The following is a 21645-nucleotide window of genomic DNA, read 5'->3' on the forward strand; positions in this document are numbered from 1 at the left end:
AATAATTCTTATTTTGATTTTGGAATAGCTTGAAGCCTCAGATCAAGAGAGTGATCTCTCTTGACTGGTACTTTATGGGCCTTGTTACTAGTATTTAATTCTTGTTGGAAATTATGATATTGCCTTATTACCTGAAATTATGATGTATAAATGATAGCAATGTAAAAGTGTCATTAATTCATAATTTTCAAGAGCATCGCTCATGGAAATATTCTCTGATACATTTTTATGAAAGGGGAGCAAAAAAGCAAGACCTTTAATTAACAACCTGCCCTGAAAAGCCACATTTCTGGATGGGAACTGAAAAGACTGAAGGACAACCAATAATAGCTTGACATCCCTTTTTATTTCAAAAGGAATCATTTGCTATTAATAATGGCAAGCAGGATTTTGGGACATTTTATGGGTGCATCATTCCTTAAACGTGTCAGTTAGCTTTATGTGATAGAGAAGAGGGTGACAGGGTGAACCAAGCCTTGCAGGCACACAGAGCATTATAGAAAGTGAAAAATCTAGAATGCTTCAGCAGATAAGTCCTTTCATTCTGTCACAGACTCATAGCGACAGCACTGCTTTGCCAAGAACTTACTGCAAGCTTACCTTTTACTACCTAGACTTTGTGAATCTATTTTACATATGAATAGCAACATCAGCATATATGTTCACATCATTTATCAAGGAAATAGAGATACATTAATACTTATTCCATATTAACAAAAAAAAACAAGATAGGTGCACAGATTTCATTTTTTCCCCTTGAGGACTTAGGAATATTATGTTCTGATGACTTGACAGAACTGCTGTTTCGTGACCACTGGCACTGACACATTGGTCACATTCTCTGTTTCTCTCATTGGATTCTCTTCTGTTTTTTTCATATATTTTTATTGTAATGAATGGAAGGGTTACATAATATTCGCCAGATAGAAGATGCATTAATTCACATACATTGATACCCTTTCTCATGTCTTGGTCCCCATTTCCCACCCCCCCACCCCCACCCCTCATCTTCTTTTCCTCCCTTCCCTATCCAATTTCAAACAACCAAATACAAATATATCCAATATATCAGATAACAAAGTGAGATACTGTAACAATATGAGATAACATAGTACATTAAAGACAACAATCACTCATTATATGGCTTTTGTTTCTATATTCTAGAGGTCCTTTCATTTAGTGTAATACTGTATGGCCTTAAGTATCCAGGTTTTGCTCTATTGCAAATCTCTGCTTTGAGAGCCCAGGGTTTTTACTGATTATAACAAATGAGGGAAAAATTGAGCCTATCTTCTTTGAGTCTGACTTACTTCACTTAATATGATTTTTGCTAAATCTTTCCATTTCCTAACAAATGGGGCGATGTCAATATTTCTGACAGCAGCATAGAATTCCATTGTGTAAAAACACCACATCTTGCTGATCTACTCATCAACTGAGGAACATCTGGATTGGTTCCATATCTTTGCTATGGTACATAGTACTGCAATGAAGATGGTTGTGATAGTGGATTTAGTATGTCCTTGTTTCTGGACAATTGTGTAAATACCTAGTAGTGGAATTGCTGGGTCATAGGGGAGCTCTATGTTTACACTTCCGAGGAACTGCCATACTGCTTTCCACAGTGGTTGAAAGAGTTTGCACTCCCACCAACAGTGTAGTAGTGATCCCTCCTGGCCACATCCCCTCCAGCATCTGTTGTTATTAGATTTCTTGATTCTGGCCATTCTAACTGGAGTGAGGTGGAATCTTAGAGTTGGTTGGATTTGCATTTCTTTCATGATCAGAGATGTTGAGCATTTCTTCATGTGTCTATAGGCCATTTTTATTTCTTCTTCAGAGAAGACTCTCTTTACGTCTTTGGCCCATCTTTTAATGGGATGGTTGTTACTTTGGAGATTAGTTGTGGAGTGATTCAATTATTTGAGCTGTTGATATATTTAGATATGAGGCTTTTGTTGTATGGTTGGTGAAGATCTTCTCGCATTCTGTAGGCTTTCTAATTAATTTACTAGCTATGTCCTTTGCCATACAAAAGCTATGCAGTTTAATGCAGTCCCACTTATCCAGCCTTTCTCTGATTTGTTGTGATTTTTGGTCCTTATTAAGAAAGTTTTTACCTGTGCCAAGGAGGCCTAGTGTATCTCCTATTCCTTCTTGTTTTCAGTGTGTCGGCTTTTACCTTGAGGTCTTTGATCCATTTGGAGTTAATTCTAGTGCAGGGTGATAAAGAAGGATCCAAATTTAGATTTCTGCAGGTCCTTAACCAGGTCTGCTAGAAACACTTGTTGAAGAGGCTGTCTTTCTTCCATTCTATTTTTTTGGCTCCCTTGTCAAAGATTAGGTGGCCATAGGCCTGTGGTGTAATTTCTGGGTCCTCAGGTCTATTCCATTGGTCTTCAGGCCTGTTCTTGTGCCAGACCAAGCTGTTTTGATAATTATAGCTCTGTAATAGAGTCTAAAGTTTGGTATTAAAATTCCTCCAGCGCTGTTCTTTCTGCTAAGAAGTGTTTTTGCTATATAAGGTCTTTTATTATTCCATATGAAATTTTGGATTGCCTCTTCTATTTCTTTAAAGAATGCCATTGGGTTGTTGATGGGTATTGCATTGAATTTGTAGATAGTCCTTGGCAAGATTGTCATTTTCATGATTTTCTTTCTTCCAATCCCAGAGCATGGGAGGTTTTTCCATTTCCTTAGTTCTGCTTTAATTTCCTTTTTCAGGGTTTTAAAGTGTTCATCAAAAAGGTCCTTTACATTCTTAGTTAAGCTAATTCCTAGGTACTTTATTTTCTTTGAGACTATTGTGAAAGGAGTTGCTTTCCTGATTAATGCCTCATTCCTCTCACTGTTGGCGTAAAGGAAGGCGGTTGATATTTGAGGGTTAATTTTATTCCCTGTTACCCTTCCAAAGTTTTGAATTAGCTCAAGGAGCTTGGGAGTAGATTCTATAGGATTCTTTAAATACAGAATCATGTCATCTGCAAAGAGGGATAGTTTTATTTCCTCTTCCTCTATTTGGATCCCCTTTATGCTTGCTTCTGGCCTTATTGCACTGGCTAGGAATTCTAATACTCTGTTAAAGAGGAGTGGAGAGAGCAGGCATCCTTGTCTCGTTCCTGATTTTAGAGGGAATGGCTTTGGCTTTTCGCCATTAAGTATAATACTAGCTGTGGGTTTGTCATACCCAGCCTTTATTATAATGAGGAATGTTCCATGGATTCCTAGTTTCTCCAGAGTTTTATCATAAAGGGGTGTTGGATCTTGTCAAATGCCTTTTCTGCATGTATTGAGACAATCATGTGATTTTTGTCCTTGACCCTGTTGATGTGTTGAATTATACTAATTGATTTGTGTATGTTGAACCAGCTTTGCCTCCCTGTGATGAAACCTGTTTGATCATAGTGTATAATTTTTTTGATGAGTTGTTGTAGACGGTTGGCCAGTATTTTGTTGAGAAGTTTTGCATTGACGTTCATCAAAGAAATAGGTCTATAGTTTTCTTTCTTTGATGAATCTCTGTCTAGTTTGGTGATGAGGGTTATACTGGCTTTGTAGAATGAGTTTGGCAAAGAGCCTTCGTTTTCAATTTCCTTGAAGAGCTTGAGGAGTATTGGTGTGAGCTCTGCTTTGAAGAGCTTATAGAATTCAGCTGTGAATCCATCTGGCCCTGGGCTTTTCTTTGGTAGAAGGTCTCTTATTGCCATTTCTATTTCAGAGCTTGAAATAGGCCTATTTAGTTGGGTTAGTTCTTCTTGGTTCAATGTGGGTATGTTAATATTGGCTAGGACTTCATCCATTTCTTGTAGATTCTCAAATTTGTTGTCATAAAGTTTTGAGAAGTATTCCCTCATGATACTCTGGATCTTGGTAATTTCTGTTGTGATAATACCATTTTCGTCTGTGAATTTGTTTATTTTGGTATGCTCCCTTCTTTTTTTGGTAAGATTTGTTAATGGTCTGTCAATTTTGTTAATTTTTTCAAAGAACCAACTTCTTGTTTTGTTGATTCTTTCTATAGTTTTTTTGGACTCCAATTCATTTACTTCTGCTTTGATTTTAATAATTTGCTTCCTTCTACTGGGTTTAGGGTTTGTTTGTTGCTCTTTTTCCAGGAGCTTAAAGTGACACCTTAAATTGTTGATTTGCAATTTTTCCAATTTGTTATTGTAGGCACTCAGCGCTATAAATTTTCCTCTTTGTACTGCGATAGCTGTGTCCCAAAGGAGCTGGTATTTTGTGTGCTCCTTTTTGTTAAATTTCATAAATTGTTGGATTTTTCTTCTGATCTCTTCGATGACCCATTGGTGATTCAACAATATGTTGCTCAATCTCCATGAATTACAGGGTTTTTGTTGGTGGAGATGGGTGTTTGGTTCCAATTTGATGCACTTGTGGTCTGAGAGAATGCAGGAAATAATTTTAGTGTTTCTATATCTGCCCAGGTTTGTTTTATGGCCTAAAATGTGGTCTATTTTGGAAAATGATCCATGTGCTGCTGAGAAAAACGTATATTGTGTTGTTGCTGGGTGGAATAATCTGCAGATCTCTGTTAGATCTAGTTGGTCTCTACAGTTGTTCAAATATGAGGTTTCTTTGTTGAGTTTTTACCTGGTTGGTCTGTCCACAGGTGAGAGTGTTGTGTTAAAGTCACAAATAATCACTGTGTTTCGATCTATGTATGGTTTCAGTGAAAGTAAAGTTTGCTTGATGAAGTTCGGAGCTCTGGGGTTAGGTGTGTAGAAATTTAGGATGGTTATGTCCTCCTGGAGGAGAGATCCCTTTATTAGTATGTGGTAACCTTCTTTGTCTTTTCTCACTAATTTTAGTTTGAAGTCTATTTTATCTGATATGAGGATGGCAACTCCAGCCTGTTTATGGGGGCAGTTAGCTTGATAGAGTTTTTTCCAACCTTTCACTTTCAAAAAATATTTGTTTTTTTCGGGTAAGATGTGTCTCTTGAAGAAAGGAGAACAATGGATCTTGCTTTTTGATCCAACTAGATAGTCTATGTCATTAAATTGGAGAGTTAAATCCATTAACATTGAGAGTCAGGAGTGAGAAATATTTATTAGTTCCTGCCATTTTAAAAAGCTTTCATTAGGGCCTGTAGCTTGACAGTTCTTGTGGTACTTAGATGGAATGAGTTTTAGATGCCATTTCTTTCTCTGTTTTACGTTTGTGTTGAATTTCTGTGTAGAACATATTTGTGAATTTTCTGTAATGTTGGTTTGGTTGCTACATAATGTTGAAGCTTTTCCCTGGAATGGAACGTTTTTATTGTTCCCTCAGTTATGAATGAGAGCTTAGCTGGGTACAGTATTCTTGGTTGGTAGTTATTTGACTTCAGGGCATGACATATTTCCTTCAAATCTCTTCTTGCTTGCATGGTCTCTGCTCAGAAAACTGGGGTTATTCTGATTGGTTTGCCTTTGTAGGTTCTCTTCCCCTGGCTGCTTTTAGGATCCTTTCTTTGGTCTCTATTGATCCAGTTTGGATTATAATGTGGCGGTGGGATGTCCTATTCTGGTCAGGTCTGTTTGGGGTTCTAAATGGTTCTTGTATGTGGATGGGCTTGCCCTTCTGGATGTTTGGGAAGTTCTGTGAGATGATTCCCTGAAGTGTATTTCCAATACAATTGACCTCTTTCTCTAGACCCTCCTCAATACCAATTAGCCTTAAATTAGGCTTCCTAATTGTATCTTGGACCTCCTGTAGTATTTTCTCATATTTCCTAGATTTGAATTGACTCATTTTCTGTTCTTTTTCTATAACAACTAAATTATCTTCAACCCCAAAAATTCTCTCTTCTGCATTGTCTAACCTGCTATCAAAGCTATCTATTTTATTCTTCATCTCCCTTGCTTCTAATTGGTCATTTTTGATGCCTTGCCTCTCTTGTTTTAGATCATGTATGGATTTCTTTAGCTCCTTGATTTCCATTTGAGTGGTTAGCTCAGCAGCTTTATTCTCTGGAAATTTGTTGGAGTTCAGTCACCTTTTTGTTTGTGGATTCTATGAATTCGTCCATTTTTCTTTGAAAAATCTTTATTATGGCCTCCTTTATGGCTTCCCCTTTTTCACATATCACCTTGTTTATGGTTTCCTCTTGTTTAGCTATGGCTTCCTCCCTTAGCTCTTTCTTTATGTTTTCACATTTTCCATTAATGATGTTTATCAATTGCATTTGTATAGCACTTGGAAGACTCCTCTAGAGTTACCACTGACTGCTATATTTCCTGTTTATGTTGGGTGGGGATGCTATTCCTTGATTTGACATTTTTCTTGAGTTTCTTGTTCTGCCCATTTGAAAATAGGAGCAAGATTAATACTAAAAAGGATTATAATTTTTCAGATATAACCAACCCAGACCTTTTCAGTTGGCTGACAATAGATGATCACACTTTTAGATTGGTAATATCACTCTCTCTTTCTTTTTGTGCACTTACATAGAAATCTAATACAACAGAGATTACCGATTTATGACCAAAACAATAAGGCTCCCAATCCAATCTCTATTATATTTAAGTCCCTCTGAACATAGAGTATAAATGAACACCTAGATACACAGCATTGCTCAACAACCATCAAATGTAGATCCATTCATTATAAGAGTTGAAGGATGAACAGAGGACCAGAGAAATAAAAATAATATGAAAGACAATTAGGGAGGTAGGAAAAGAATATTGCAGGAGTGTAATATTATTATAGTAATGAAGAAATGGTATCATGTAAGGATAACTGACCAAAGGTGACAGACAGGTAGAATATTTGAGTAGAAAGTTTTGAAGAACTTAGTTAAAACTTATGAATATAAGAAGAGTAATAAAAAGAATATATAGAGAAAAGAGGGAGGTAGATATAGGAGATTTCAATGATACAAATTTTAAAAAGAAAAAGGAAACCAAACAACAACTAAATAAAACAAAACAGAACACACACACACACACACACACACACACACACACACAAACACACACCAAAAAAAAACAAACAAACAAAAAAAAAAAAACAGAAAAGGTGGGGGGAGATTCCTCGCTATTGTGAGTTCTTACCCAAGAGATACTACGGTAGAGAACCAGGAGATTAAAAAGCAAGTGACTGTATCAAGATAGATATCATTTTTATTCAGACTATACCCAGAGCTGTCACTGTGTTTCCAGGAACGACCACAGTGACAGAAGGAATGCGGGAAAAGAGAGGCGAAAAAAAAAGAAAGAAAAAACAAAGAATGAATCATAACATTAGAAAAAAAGGTGTAGGTAAAATGGCAAAGAGAAAATAAGAATACCTGAAAATGCAAATGAAAGGGGGTAGAAGAACAAAAAATAAAAAACAAAAAACAGAACAAAAAAAGGATATTCTTCAGTTTTTTTTCGGGGGGTGGGGTTTGGGGACAGGATAGGAAACTTTCGTGTCTCCACTAAATTTGGGATCCAAACACTTCACAAAGTCTTTTTCTTTTGTGATTTGGCTTTGCGGTTTTTTGGATCAGATTGCTTAATTGGTAAAACAAAGCTGAAAGATCCCTGGGCGGCTTTGTTTACCAGGTCTGTGGCCAGAGCAGGGGATGGACTTTAGTAGAGCTGGGGCCAGACTTCCGGCTAAGGGATCTCTGGGAAATCCTTTGCCAGTTAGACAGATGGCATTGCCAGCATCACCTCTCAGATTCTAATTGCTTTGGCCGGGTCTTTGGCAGCAGTCAAGATGGCGCTGCTCTCAGCTGGAGGGGGAGGGGCTCCCTCCCAATGTCCAACCTTGAGCAAAAGTGGAAACTTCTCCTCGGAGGTACTCACAAATTGCTGGATTCTCCGGTTCTGTGAAGCTGGCAAGTCTATGCATGGCTGGGTGTTGGCTCTGGGCTCCTGCAGGCTCTGTGTGGCTCTGTCTGTAGCCGGCAGGTCTGCGCCGCCATGAAGCGGTCTGCTCCGCAGCTGGCAGGGCTCCATGCTGTCTTCTCGCACCAGTATGTCGCCTTTTTCCTCTCTGACTGAGATGTCTGTGGCACTAAAGTTTACTTAGGATCAATTTTTGGTAAAGAACTGTCCCCTATGCTGCCAGAACTTGAATCTTCGCCGGAGCTCAGTACGTCTCACACTGAACCGCCGCCATCTTCCCCCAAAATTTCTTTAATACCTTCACTACTCTTTATAACAGGAAAGTACTCCTGGGCTCTCTTCTATTTTTTTGCTATGCTTTAAGTATTCAAACTTTCACCTTTGGAAGCTAATAACAACAACAACAACAACAACAACAAAAAACAGATGGAGGCATTTTGAGGCAGGGAGTTACAGATGTTAGATTATTTGTTCAGCATTCCCTCCACATCTTTCACAGGCAATGTCCCTGAACAAACAGGAAATAGAGAGGATTTCACCAAGGTTTAGTCATTGTAATATTATCATCATACATGTTATATTTACTGATGTTGTAAGTATCTTTGTCATGGGAGATGATCACTTATTCAGACTGAGATGCTGAAGGGGTTGTGTGCTGTTTCAGTGGAAAAATCTGCAAACCAGATTGCTATTGGTGAACCATGATATCCAGGTGTGATCGGGAATGACAAAAAAAACAGATTCAGGTGATATATTACACAAGTATGTAAGCACTAAGTACAATGCGGAAGAAATCAAACAACCTGCTGACATAAAAAGACAGTGAGGATACATTATTTCTTCTCATTGCTATTCTATGCCTCTCAACATCTTGACAGTGAGGAAGCTCAGGAGGGGAAAAAGTGAGAGAAGATGAAATTTTCTCATTACTTATGTAACTGTTACCCTTTGAACATCACCTTTACAATAAAATCAAATAAAATCAAAATGCCTGTGGTTCACATCTGTGATCCTAGCTACTCAGTAGGCTGAGATCTGAGAATTGAGGTTCAAAGCCACAATCCATGAGACCCTTATCTCCAATTAACCATCAGAAAACCAGAAGTGATAGAAACCATCACTGGCTCAAATGGTAGAGTGGTAGCCTTGAAATGAAGATCTCAGGAACAGTCCACAGGCTGAGTTAAAGTCCCTCAAACAACAACAACAATGAAAAATAGTACTCATGGAAACTATCCTATACTAAACAGTGCCTATTATAATATTAATGAAATATATTTCATATATCTGCATGTGGCACATCTGAAATCTGGCGTTAGATGTGTCATCCATCTGATTTAATATACAAATGCTGTCTCTTCTAGTCTAAAAAATAAAATACACAGGATTACTTTAGTCCTTTCAAATTAGATACATACAATAAAGACAAATATATAAAATATATGTAAATATTCTACAAAATAATTTAATATTTTATTTGAAATTTCATAATATTCAAAAATTATCTTATGCATTTTTTCTGAGCAGAGTTTGAAGTGATGAAATCACAAAACGTTGAACAAGTAAGTGAATTCAAATAGAATGAAAGAAATGATAGAAAGAAAACCATGCCATAGAAGGAAAAATTAGCAAAAGTTAGAAGTTCTTCACCCAAGCTTTTGTGAAAATGTAAACATCTATAAAAATATAAAAATAAAAATATTTTGTTGGTATTTGCTATGGATATTAAGAATTATAATTCCTGTTTGCATACTTTGTCATTTAAAAGCTGTGATATACTAGTACATTTTCATAATTAAGAATAAAATTTCATTGATTGAAAAAAAAAGGAAGTCAGTGAGGAAAAGAAAATTAGAAGAATTGGAACTGGATCATGCAGGAATCCAAGCATTGGGCTTCTGTTTGTGGATGACTTTTTCAATAAAGTGTATGGTTGAAATGTAAATCATTAAAATAGGATAAACCCAACAAACACAAAGGGAAAGTATTCCCACCTCAGGTCTGTACTAAAATCTTTCATTTGCTTTTTCAAGATTAGCAGCTATGAAGTCTGTATGATATATGTTGATACTGCAAGTTGGCCTTGTAGAATTTCTGTCAATCGTAAATTGCAAGAATACTGAATTTCTCTCATTGAAAATGTACTAGAAATACTCAAGATCTTGTAGCATTTAGAAAATGGGCATTCTCAACTAACTGCAAAGTCAAAACATAGAAAATAAAGAATCTTTACCATTACTTTTTCTCCAACTACCTTCCACAATTAAGAAGAGTCTGGGATTTTGTTTCCTTTGGTTTCAATTTTATCCTTTTATTATCAGACTTCATATTAAACAAGATTAATCTCAGAAATAGTAAGGATAAATCTTCATTGGAGCGCATCAAATCTTTGTAAGATGTATAAGTTCATGATGAGCAATCTTTTTCATAAATTTTTATTGTAATTAATAGAAAGGTTACATTATATTCACCAGATAGAAGGTGCATTACTTCACATACATTGATACCCCTTCTCATGTCTTGGTCCCCCACCGCCACCCTTATCTTGTTTTCCTCCCTTCCCTATCCTATTTCAAATAACCAAATAAGCATATATACTATATATCAGATAACAAGGTGAAATACTGTAACAATATGAGATAACCAAGGGACAGCAAAAGAGATGAGAGATAACATAATACATTAAGGACAACAATCACTCATTATATGGCTTTATTTCTATATCCTGGAGGTCCTTTCATTTAGGGTCATACTATATAGCCTTATGTATCTAGGTTTTGTTCTATTGTAAATCTCTGCTAGGAGAGCCCAAGGTTTCTACTGATTATGACAAATGAGGGAAACTATTGAGCCTATGTTCCTTTGAGTCTGGCTTACTTCACTTAATATGATTTTTTCTAAGTCTTATGATGAGCAATCTTTAAATAGGGTCACATTTTTAAACTTAACATTAGAATATCTCAGTCATAGAATCCAATTCATAAAAGAGTATCAGATGACCAAACACAAATATATCCAATAGGGAACGGGGGAAAACAAGATGAAGGGTGGGGGTGGGGGGGAGGGAAATGGGGACCAAGACATGTGAAAGGGTATCAATGTATGGGAATTAATGCACCATCTATCTGGCAAATATCATGTAACCCTTCTATTAATTACAATAAAAATATATGAAAAATAAAAAGAGTACCAGATGAGTCCACTCTCAATTCCAGTTGTACTCTCTCCATCCAACATGCACTCTTTACCAATAATATGCCTTACAAATTCTCTAAAATGGGTGAAACAGAAATCCAGCCAGTTAGGAGCAAGAGAAAAACTATATGGGAATGTTCTTCTCGCAATATGTCAAGGAGCCTTAAGTCCTAAATGTACCACATACATAGAACAAGGCTGGAAAGTGGTGCTGTGGCTCAAGTGGTAGAGCTCTAGCCTTGAAAAAAGTCCAAGGACAGTGCTCAGGCCCTGATTCAAGCTCCATTACTGGCAAAAACAAGGCTTAGATTTGATGCCTTGGAACCTTAACTCCTAATGTACCACATACATAGAAAAAGCCATAAGTGGTGCTGTGATGCATGAGGTAGAGTGCTAGCACTGAGCACTAAGTGTTCAAGGACAGTGCCCAGGCCTGAGTGGAAGCACTAGAAATGGAAAAAATAAAATAAAATAAAATTTTTCTCCCTCATCTCCAGAGAGGAGAGAGAATCTAAGAGTGGAGTAACTAATGGATAATCCACATGAGAAAAAGCTCCTACACAAATCCAGGATTTATGTAGATCAAAAAGTTTCTGGACTACAAAACCCCATCCACATGACAGGAACAGGTTGTACCCAAACTCCATCAAGGCTTTTGCAGCTGGGATATTTTTAGAAAGATCATAGGTTTCCTGTTATCTTCTTCATTTGTCTCATTATTTCCTTCCTTAACTCCCCAAAAAATACACTTCTCCAAGCTGCAGTGGTGAATTAACTGAACTTAAGGAGGGGGTTGTGGGAACTATGATTTATGGCTGGTCAGCGTGAGCACAGATCACAGCTTGTGCTTGTCATTGGCATCTGAGCCTCATCCTGTGGAATGTGATGGTATCTTCATGTAAATACTGTTAGGATTGAATTGGATATAGAGGGACCCAGCTGGTATCCACTGGAGATCTGCTTGCTGTGTGGAGAAATATGCTCATTCATCTGGAATCTGGAGTGCTCTGTTTCAACATGTAGAAGTGGAAAATAACTTTGGTTATATGTCTTTAGAGCAAGAATGAGCAAAAGAGAGAAAAAAGGGAAGCAAGAAAACAGTTGCCTAAAATAGGATGCCCCTAAACATACAAATAAAATTATACAATATTAGTAATCATATCAAAACTGGCATATAACTATGCTTTGCTCACTGTTTAAATGTTTTGCCTACAAAATTCATTTCATTATCATTACAACCCTGCATTCTGAGTCCTGTTACTACTGTCATATTACAGGTGAAAGAGTTAAAGCAGAGATTCAGTGGCTCTCACAGAGCCGCAGCTATGTTGTAGAGATGAGATTTTAATACCGATTGTTTGCTCACTGACACTAGGCTCTGCTTTTTTATGCATATGCAGGTTCTTTACTTGATTTGATTTTTATTTGCTTGATTATGATGTGATCCAAGTTAACTATGACTTAGTTGGAAAAAAAAAGTGGAGAGATGAGGATTTCAGTCTTTGATTAAACATGCATTTTTGTTTCATTTTACATCGTGGCAGAGTAGTAAGAGATAAAGCTTACCTCCACCAGATTTCTATGACACTGCACAATATGAGACCTGGTACTTACACTGAGGCAACATTTCAGTAGTACTTGGCTTCAGAATTCAGTATCATACACACACACACACACACACACACACACACACACACACACACACACATTCATAACTAGTGGTATTATATCTTTCTACCTCAAAGAAGTTACTTAAATTTCCAGTATTCAAAAAAATGCTGTGTATTTGCTTTCAATCAATAATAATAATAATGATTCAAGTAATAAATCAAGATTCATGCCATCAGACACTGACATTGTGTAAGTGGATCACTAAGCAATGTTCTAGAACCACAGAGAACAAATAACGAAGCATTCTTTAGCCTTTTGTTGTTTTTGTTTTATGAGCACCACAACTCCTTCCTATAATGACAATAAGCAATCATTAAGACAATGATACTTCATCACTGATGATGACTTTTTTATTGTTATTTTTTGCCAATTCTGGGGCTTGAACTCAGGAGCTGGGCACTGTCCTTTGGCTTTTTCTACCACTAGCTAGCACTCTACCACTTGAGCCTCATCACCACTTCTGGCTTTTTCTGTATATGTGCTACTGAGGAATCCAAACCAGGGCTTAGTGCAGGCTAGGCAAGCACTCTACCACTAGACCACACTCCTGGTTCCAATGACAACAGTTTTTCAAGACATATATTTTATTTTCATGCATGAGGTTTGTTTCTTGAACTTGTTGAGAAATATCAGTCAGTTCTTTACAAAGTAGAAATGAGATTAGTTCATTTTTAAGATCCTAATCATGCAAATTCATGCATGAATTCTGCAGAAATCATGTAGATTCTCATATGAGAAATAAATTGTTAACCTACTATGAAACATAATATTTTTGATTTGCATTTCTTTTATGACCAGAGATGTGGAGCATTTCTTCATGTGTCTACAGGCCATTTTTGTTTCTTGTTCAGAGAAGACTCTCTTTAAGACTTTGGCCCATTTTTTAATGGGATGGTTGTTACTTTGGAGGTTAGTTTTGGAGTGATTCAATTTTTTGAGTTGTTGATATATTTTAGATATGAGGCCTTTGTCCGTTGTTTGGTTGGTGAAGATCTTCTCCCACTCTGTAGGCTTCCTAATTAATTTACTAACTGTGTCCTTTGCCATACAAAAGCTCTGCAGTTTAATGCAGTCCCACTTATCTAGCCTTTCTCTGATTTGTTGTGATTCTTGGTCCTTATTAAGGAAGTTTCGACCTGTGCCAAGGAGACCTAGTGTATCTCCTATTCCTTCTTGTAAAGTTTTTAGTGTGTCAGCTTTTACCTCCAGGTCTTTGATCCATTTGGAGTTAATTCTAGTGCAAGGTGACAAAGAAGGATCCAACTTTAGTTTTCTGCAGGTGCTTAGCCAGTTCTGCCAGCACAACTTATTGAAGAGGCTGTCTTTCTTCCATTCTATTTTTTTTGGCTCCCTTGTCAAAGATTAGGTGGCCATAGGTCTGTGGTTTAATATCTGGGTCCTCAGTTCTATTCCATTGGTCTTCAGGCCTGTTCTTGTGCCAGTACCAAGCTGTTTTGATAATTATAGCCGTGTAATAGAGTCTAAAGTTTGGAATTGAAATTCCTCCTGCGCCGTTCTTTCTGGTAAGAAGTGTTTTTGCTATACGGGGTCTTTTATTATTCCATATGAAATTTTGAATTGCCTCTTCTATTTCTTTAAAGAATGCCATTGGGATATTGATGGGTATTGCATTGAATTTGTAAATAGCCCTTGGCAAGATTGTCATTTTCATGATGTTGAGTCTTCCAATCCAGGAGCATGGGAGGTTCTTCCATTTCCTTAGTTATGCTTTAATTTCCTTTTTTAGGGTTTTAAAGTTTTCATCAAAAAGGTCTTTTACATTCTTAGTTAAGCTAATTCTAGGTACTTTATTTTCTTTGAGGCTATTGTGAAAGGAGTTGCTTGCCTGATTATTGCCTCGTTCCTGTCACCGTTGGCGTAAAGGAAAGCAGTTGATTTTTGAGGGTTAATTTTATAGCCTGCTACTCTTCCAAAGTATTGTATCAGCTCAAGGAGCTTGGGAGTAGAGTCTATAGGATTCTTTAAATACAGAATCATGTCATCTGCAAAGAGGGATAGTTTTATTTCCTCTTTCCCTACTTGGATCTTCACTCCAGTTAGAATGGCCAGGGTCAGAAAAATGAATAATAACAGATGCTGGAGGGGATGTGGCCAGGAGGGATCACTACTACACTGTTGGTGGAAGTGCAAACTCATTCAAGCACTATGGAAAGCAGTATGGCAGTGCCTCAAAAGGCTAAACATAGAACTCCCCTATGACCCAGCAATTCCACTACTTGGAATTTACCCAACCATCCAGAATCTAGGGCATACTAAATCCACTACCACAACAATGTTCATTGCAGCATTATTCACCATAGCAAAAATATGGAACCAACCTAGATGTCCCTCAGTTGATGAGTGGATCAACAAGTTGTGGTATTTGTACACAATGGAATTCTATGCTGCTGTCAGAAAGAATGACATCGACCCATTTGTTAGGAAATGGAAAGACTTAGAAAAAATCATATTAAGTGAAGTAAGCCAGACTCAAAGGTACTTAGGCTCAATGGTTTCCCTCATTTGTCATAATCAGTAGAAACCCTGGGCTCTACTAGCAGAGATCTGCAATAGAGCAAAACCTTGATACATAAGGCCATATAGTATGAAGCTAATTGAAAGGACCTCCAGGATATTGAAACAAAAGCCATATAATGAATGATTGTTGTCCTTAATGTACTATGTTATCCCTCATCTCCTTTACTGTCCCTTGGGTATCTCATATTGTTACAGTATCTCACTTTGTTATCTGATATATTGAATTTATTTGTTTTGTTATCTGAAACTTGATAGGGAAGGGGGGAAACCAATATGGGGAGTGGGTTGTGGGTGGGGGGAGGGTAATGGGTACCAAGACATGTGAAAGAGTATCAATGTATGTGAATTAATGCACCTTCTATCTGGCAAATATCATGTAACCCTTTTATTAATTACAATAAAAATAAATAAATAACAAATAAATAAAGAAACATAATATTTTTGTACTCTACAAAGAATGTAGTTTCTGAATGATCATGTCTGAAAATCATCAAAGAATGAACCTTGGGGCCACCAAGAATTTTCTTACACACAGCAGTACATAGTCAAATAGTATCCACTCAATTACAGTCCCTCTGATCGTGAAGAAAATACAATATGAGAGGAAAGAACTTCACATCCAAAAAAGTGTCAAGGGGGCTGGGAATATGGTATAGTGATAGAGTGCTTGCCTGGCTTGCATGAAGCCCTGGGTTCAATTGCTCAGTTACCATATTTCAGACAAAGTTGGAAGTGGCACTGTGGCTCCAGTGGTAGAGTGCTACCCTTGAACAAAAGAAGCTCAAGGACAGTGCCCAAGCCCTGAGTTCAAGCTCCAGGACTGGCAAAAAAAATAAAGAAAAAGAAAAAAATAACAAGATGCCAAGAAACAGGACAAAGAGTGAACCAGTGTAACAGCATTATTCACAGGATGATATGTTGGAGGGGAAGAAAAGTGGGATAAAAATGAGAAGGGATAATGTTTAAGAAGTACTGTAGTCACTGACTTATGAATGTAACTGTAACCCCTCTATACATCACCTTGACAAGAAAAGAAATGGAAAGGAAAAAGTAAGCAAATCAAGTAGGTATTAAGTTATAATCACATATTGGTATGAATTCTTTGCTTATTCTGAACCAAAGAAGCTGTAATACTTTACATGTTCAATTTTGCTTAAATTTTCCTATATTTTCCATTATAGATGGACTTCTTAATCCACCTATCTACCATTATGTTCCCAGAGGCATCATTAGTTTAATTATTAACAATAAAGATATTTAAAGAGAACTCCAATGAAGAGGGTAATATTTGGATTTAACATGAACACAGCAGGCAAGATACCTCATCTGTGCCTTACATTTTCAAAAAGTTTGTTATTAGAGGGTATCTTCCTCATTTCATCTTTTGAAAATACATATGTATCAGATAATACATATATAACATATGTTTTTTGACTTACGTAACAGATTGTGAATACTAACTTTCTTGAACATGTAAGAATTTGTCTTAATTCTGTGCCAATATTGTTCTTAGAATATACAAGAAAAGATGGTGACTGATAATGTTCATTCTATGTTTGGGTGAAAGCTAAGTTCTAACAAAAACATTCTCCTACTCATATTCTGTGAGTGTACTCAAATAATTGCATGAATGTTATTACTTTAAATGAGAATTTTTCTTTGTTTATCAACTAAGAGCATTTTATTGACTGGTTTGGGGGCCAAAAGTAAAAATGAACCAGATTTCATCTATAAAAAGCATACAAGTAAATCAGGACGGGTTCTGCTTTGTATAATGAGAAGGCCATGTTTTTTCCATATGCTTACACACATCCAGTGGACTGAAACCTCGTAATACAGAGCACAGAATTGAAAATTCACTTAAACTATTTTCCATACTGATTCTAGATTCATCCTTAAATTTTGCTTTAAAGGAAATATCAAATCTGGCAAATGCTTTCCTTTCTCCTCATTTATGGTTCATTATTTTCCACCTACATATCTCCTATCACCCAGGAAAGAGTTATAGGTAAATATAGAAGAAATTCAGTTACTGAAATCAATGACAGTAAACTACCAGTGATTACCAGTAATAGAGACCAAAGTAGGTGCGAATTATGTTATTTTGGGGTTAGAGTTAATCACACAAATCAGTGTAGATTTGCTGTTATAGTTTTCAAGAAACCATTTAAAGATAAGTGTTCAGCAATCCTTTGTTTGATGGTGACAAAGAGGATTGAAATAAGAGAAAAGTGAGCAGGTAGATATTTGTAGGATAAGAATGAAGTTAGAAACAAGGGAATAAACTCTGCTGCAAAGAGAGGGGGATAGGTGAATACAATCATTGTATTCAATGCACAAATGTGAAAACAATCAAGTAAATGAAATGGGTGAGGCTGAGAGATGGGGAGAATGGTCGGAAGTATGAGATTGCTCAAAAACAGATATGTTGATTTGGAACAATTTTGTATAGCTACTTCAAGGTAACTGAAAAAGAAATAGAGCAAAATAATAAACTCCTCACTCTGGGTAATCTGAAAATCATATGGGAGCAAAAACTAAATAAGAAAAATGGAAGACTAGCAATTAAGATCTACATGATAGATCAATATCCAAAATCTGACAATGTTCAAGTGTTTCTTTTCAGTTTGGGACACAACAATTAATGAACAGAGACCTGAGAAAGACTTTGGGAACAATGGCAAGCAAAAAAGAGTATACAGATGGAAATATTAGAAGGACTCAAACAGGGGAAGAACAAACCAGACTATATCCTCTATTGGTTAAAAATTATTTACATACGATGATAGTATATTATTTTAATTCAACTGTCTGGACAAATAATCTGCCTTCCCTAATTTAAATTGGAGTAGTGAATTTTAAAAACACATTTACTGGGGGGCTTGGAGCATGGCCTAGTGGTAGAGTGTTTGCCTAGTATGCATGAAGCCCTAAATTCAATTCCTTGGTACCGCATACACAGAAAAAAGCAGGAAGTGGTGCTACAGCTCAAGTGGTAGATCACTAGCTTTGAGAATGTCCAAGGACAGTGCCCAGGGCTTGAGTTCAAGCCTCAGGACTGGTCAAAAACACACTATTTACTCTAAGAATATATTTGGAGGTACATATAATATATCATAATTAACTAATACCAATACAATGCAAAATAATTTATGTGCAAAATCTGCCATTTAACCTGCCATGTTTAAAAGAGGTCTCCCAAGAAAATTTGGTTTTTAGTATTTCAGTTTATAAGGTTCTGAAATTTGTTTTTATCTTGCTATAACCAACTCATTTGAAACAATAGTAGGAAATAGTATCATTTTTTCTCAAATGTGTTACACACACCCTCTCTAAGAAATATGAGGGTTTTATTTATAACTGTAAATCAGAAAAAAAGACAAATAAATATCAATACCCTACTACTATGTAGACAGTAAAATGAGAATGTTTTCTGTTGATAGTACATGTTTTTCTGCACTTTCAGCTAGGGGTTTGTTAATTTATTTGTCTGGAACCCAAAGACTAAAATTTCTACTCATGGGAGAGTAAAAGTAGTACAGAGTTATATACATTTGGTAATAGCAAGCATTTAACCATCAGTCCTTTCTTTAGTAAGCTATAGTACATCGATATTAACCTAAGGGCAAAGATTAATAAATTGGATGTAAAATTATACTGTAAAAAAGGAGCTAAAATCAAAGAACTAAAATGATACTTGTAATTACTTTACATAAGTAGTATAAGGAGATAATGAGTAAAGTGGTGGTAATGAATGAAGGGTAGTAGTGAATGGGAGATTATAAATAATGGGATAGAAAAGGAATTAGAGGAATATGGATATGTTGCAGAGACCTAAAAGAATATGTTATAGGCTGGGAAAATATGCCAACCCAGACAGAAATCCTTACACATGGAAACTATAGAAGAGAGAGCAAGAAGGAGAGCGAACATTCATATACAATGGTATTGGGGTTGAAGGGAGAGAGAGAGAGAGAGAGAGAGAGAGAGAGAGAGAGAGAGAGAGAGAGAGAGAGAGAGAGAGAGAGAGAGAGAGAGAGAGAGAGAGAGAGAGAGAGAGAGACTGAAGCCAACATAGAGGAGAGAGAAGACAGAGTGATTGAAGGACAGTAGAAAAGAAGGAAGGAAGAAAGAAGGAAGGAAGGAAGGAAGGAAGGAAGGAAGGAAGGTAGGAAGGAGGGAGGGAGGGAGGGAAATAGGGTGGGAGAATGGGAGATAAAAACAGTGGGAAGGAAGAAGGAATAAAGGAAGTGAATTAACAACATTACAGCTAAAATGAATTGAAGGATGTTGAGATGGAGAGATTATTGTGAACTGCCCAGTTGGCCTTAATGCTAAATTCAATTACTCATCTGTTAAGAAGGAAGACAGAAGAGATTTTGTTGACAAATGAAGAAAGGGAGGAAAAATAACCATAGAAGTGTGAGGGCAAATGCAATGCTGTAAAACTGAAGAGGATCCCCCTCATCAACTACAGCAAAAGCTATAGCCAGATTAAGATGAGAATGATTTTACATTTAGCCACACAAGCATTGGTAATTTTTTTTTTTAAAAAAAGCAGTTTCAGTGGCTGTGAGTACACTGGGCTCAAGAATATTGAAAGGGGTGACATTTATAAAGAGATATTGCCTTCATTAGTTTCTTTGTTAAAATGTAACTCCATTGTACAACTACTTAAAGATAATAATACAAGTTTGAATTAAAAAATAGGAAAGAAAAGAATACAATGATAAGCAAGTTAGAAAATTATTTGTAACTATGTGGATTTTCTTTTGTGTTAATAAATTCAATGAAATCTATTAATTAACATGACACTCACTGTAGCCAGATAAAAGTGAAATCATGAAGAAATGTAATTGGTCATGTATGTACTTTGCTTATAATGTCATTAAACAAAATAGTTCACAGTTCCAAACTATTATGTGGTAGTCATAATGGATTTGGTAGCTCAGTGTTATGGCTAATGAAATAATTCTTAGTGATGTCACATGATAGAGCACTTAGCCTAACTTCAAAGAATTCCTACAGACATTATACTAATGAATATGTTTTATGCTCTATATTCAAGTATATATTCACATTTGTTACTTTATTCTTTTTTCATATATTTTATAATAATTAATAGAAGTTACATTATATTCACCAGATAGAAGGTACATTACTTCACAAACATTGATACCCTTTCTAATGTCTTGGCCCTCATTTCCCTCCCCCCACCCTTGCCCCTCATCTTGTTTTCTGCCCTTCAGGATCATTTCTATAGTATGTTACTTTATTCTCTTTTTATGCATCAGATATTAGAGAAACCCTTCAAATTCTGAAAACCATAATACAATGTGAAGAAGCTAATGTAATTTTCTCACTGTAACACCCTAACTGTGCAGAACTGTGTCTGTGGTTGTGAAAAGTAGTCAGTACATATTGAATGAGTGAAGGAAAAACAATGTCTTCTCATCTTTGAGTTTTCTTTATTCCCTTGGATGATCTTAAATACAAAAGTACAAGGATCTTCAGTTTCCTCACCTTGGAAGAAAAACCCAACACATCTCTCAAGATCGCTGTAGGTATTTAGTGCCAATAATGAGAAAGAATTTTACCACAACATAATATTCTGAAAAGTGACAAGAGTTCTGATCACTGCCTCTGTTGTGATTTCTTTAAATCATAGGAAATACAATGATTACACCACCTGTTTCCTTTACCAGCCTTATTACTCCTTCAATGTGTTACTAAAATCTAGAGTAGCTTTTTATACCTCTGCTACCCCAAGAACATTATATTTTGGGGAATTTACTTCATTTGATACAAAGTTTTCTTTGGGATCTTCAAGAGAATTTTGACACTAATTCATATACTCAAAATATCATCTTGTATTGCAGGCTTTAAAAAAATCTTCAGATTTCCAGGGGCCGGGAGTTTGGCCTAGTGGTAAAGTGCTTGCCTAGCATGCAGGAAGACCCAGGTTCGATTCCTTGGTACCCCACATACATAGCAAAAAGCCAGAAGTGGTGCTGAGGCTCAAGTGGTAGAGTGCTAGCCTTGAGAAAGTCCAAGGACAGTGCTCAGGCTCTGAGCTCAAGCCCAGGACTGGCAAAAAAAAAAATCTTCAGATTTCTAATATGTCACTGAGTTACAAATTGTGCATTATAATCTTGTATCCTTCAGGTCTATTTTTACCTAGTTGAATGAAAACATTTGATTTCTATAATTATGTACTTGTATTTTGTAATTACATTTAAAACAGCAATATTTTAACTGCAATCATGTAAAGCAATTTGAAATGACTTTACATAGGTAAGATCTAATATAATTTGATGCCTCATAAACATTGAATAAATATTCTTTAGGACAAGGAAGTGCACATGCTATAGATTTGTCTTCATAAAACACCTTAATCGTTGTA

The sequence above is a fragment of the Megascapheus bottae genome, chromosome 2, assembly GCF_031878675.1.
Source record: "Megascapheus bottae isolate mThoBot1 chromosome 2, mThoBot2.hap1, whole genome shotgun sequence".
Classification (NCBI taxonomy): domain Eukaryota; kingdom Metazoa; phylum Chordata; class Mammalia; order Rodentia; family Geomyidae; genus Megascapheus; species Megascapheus bottae.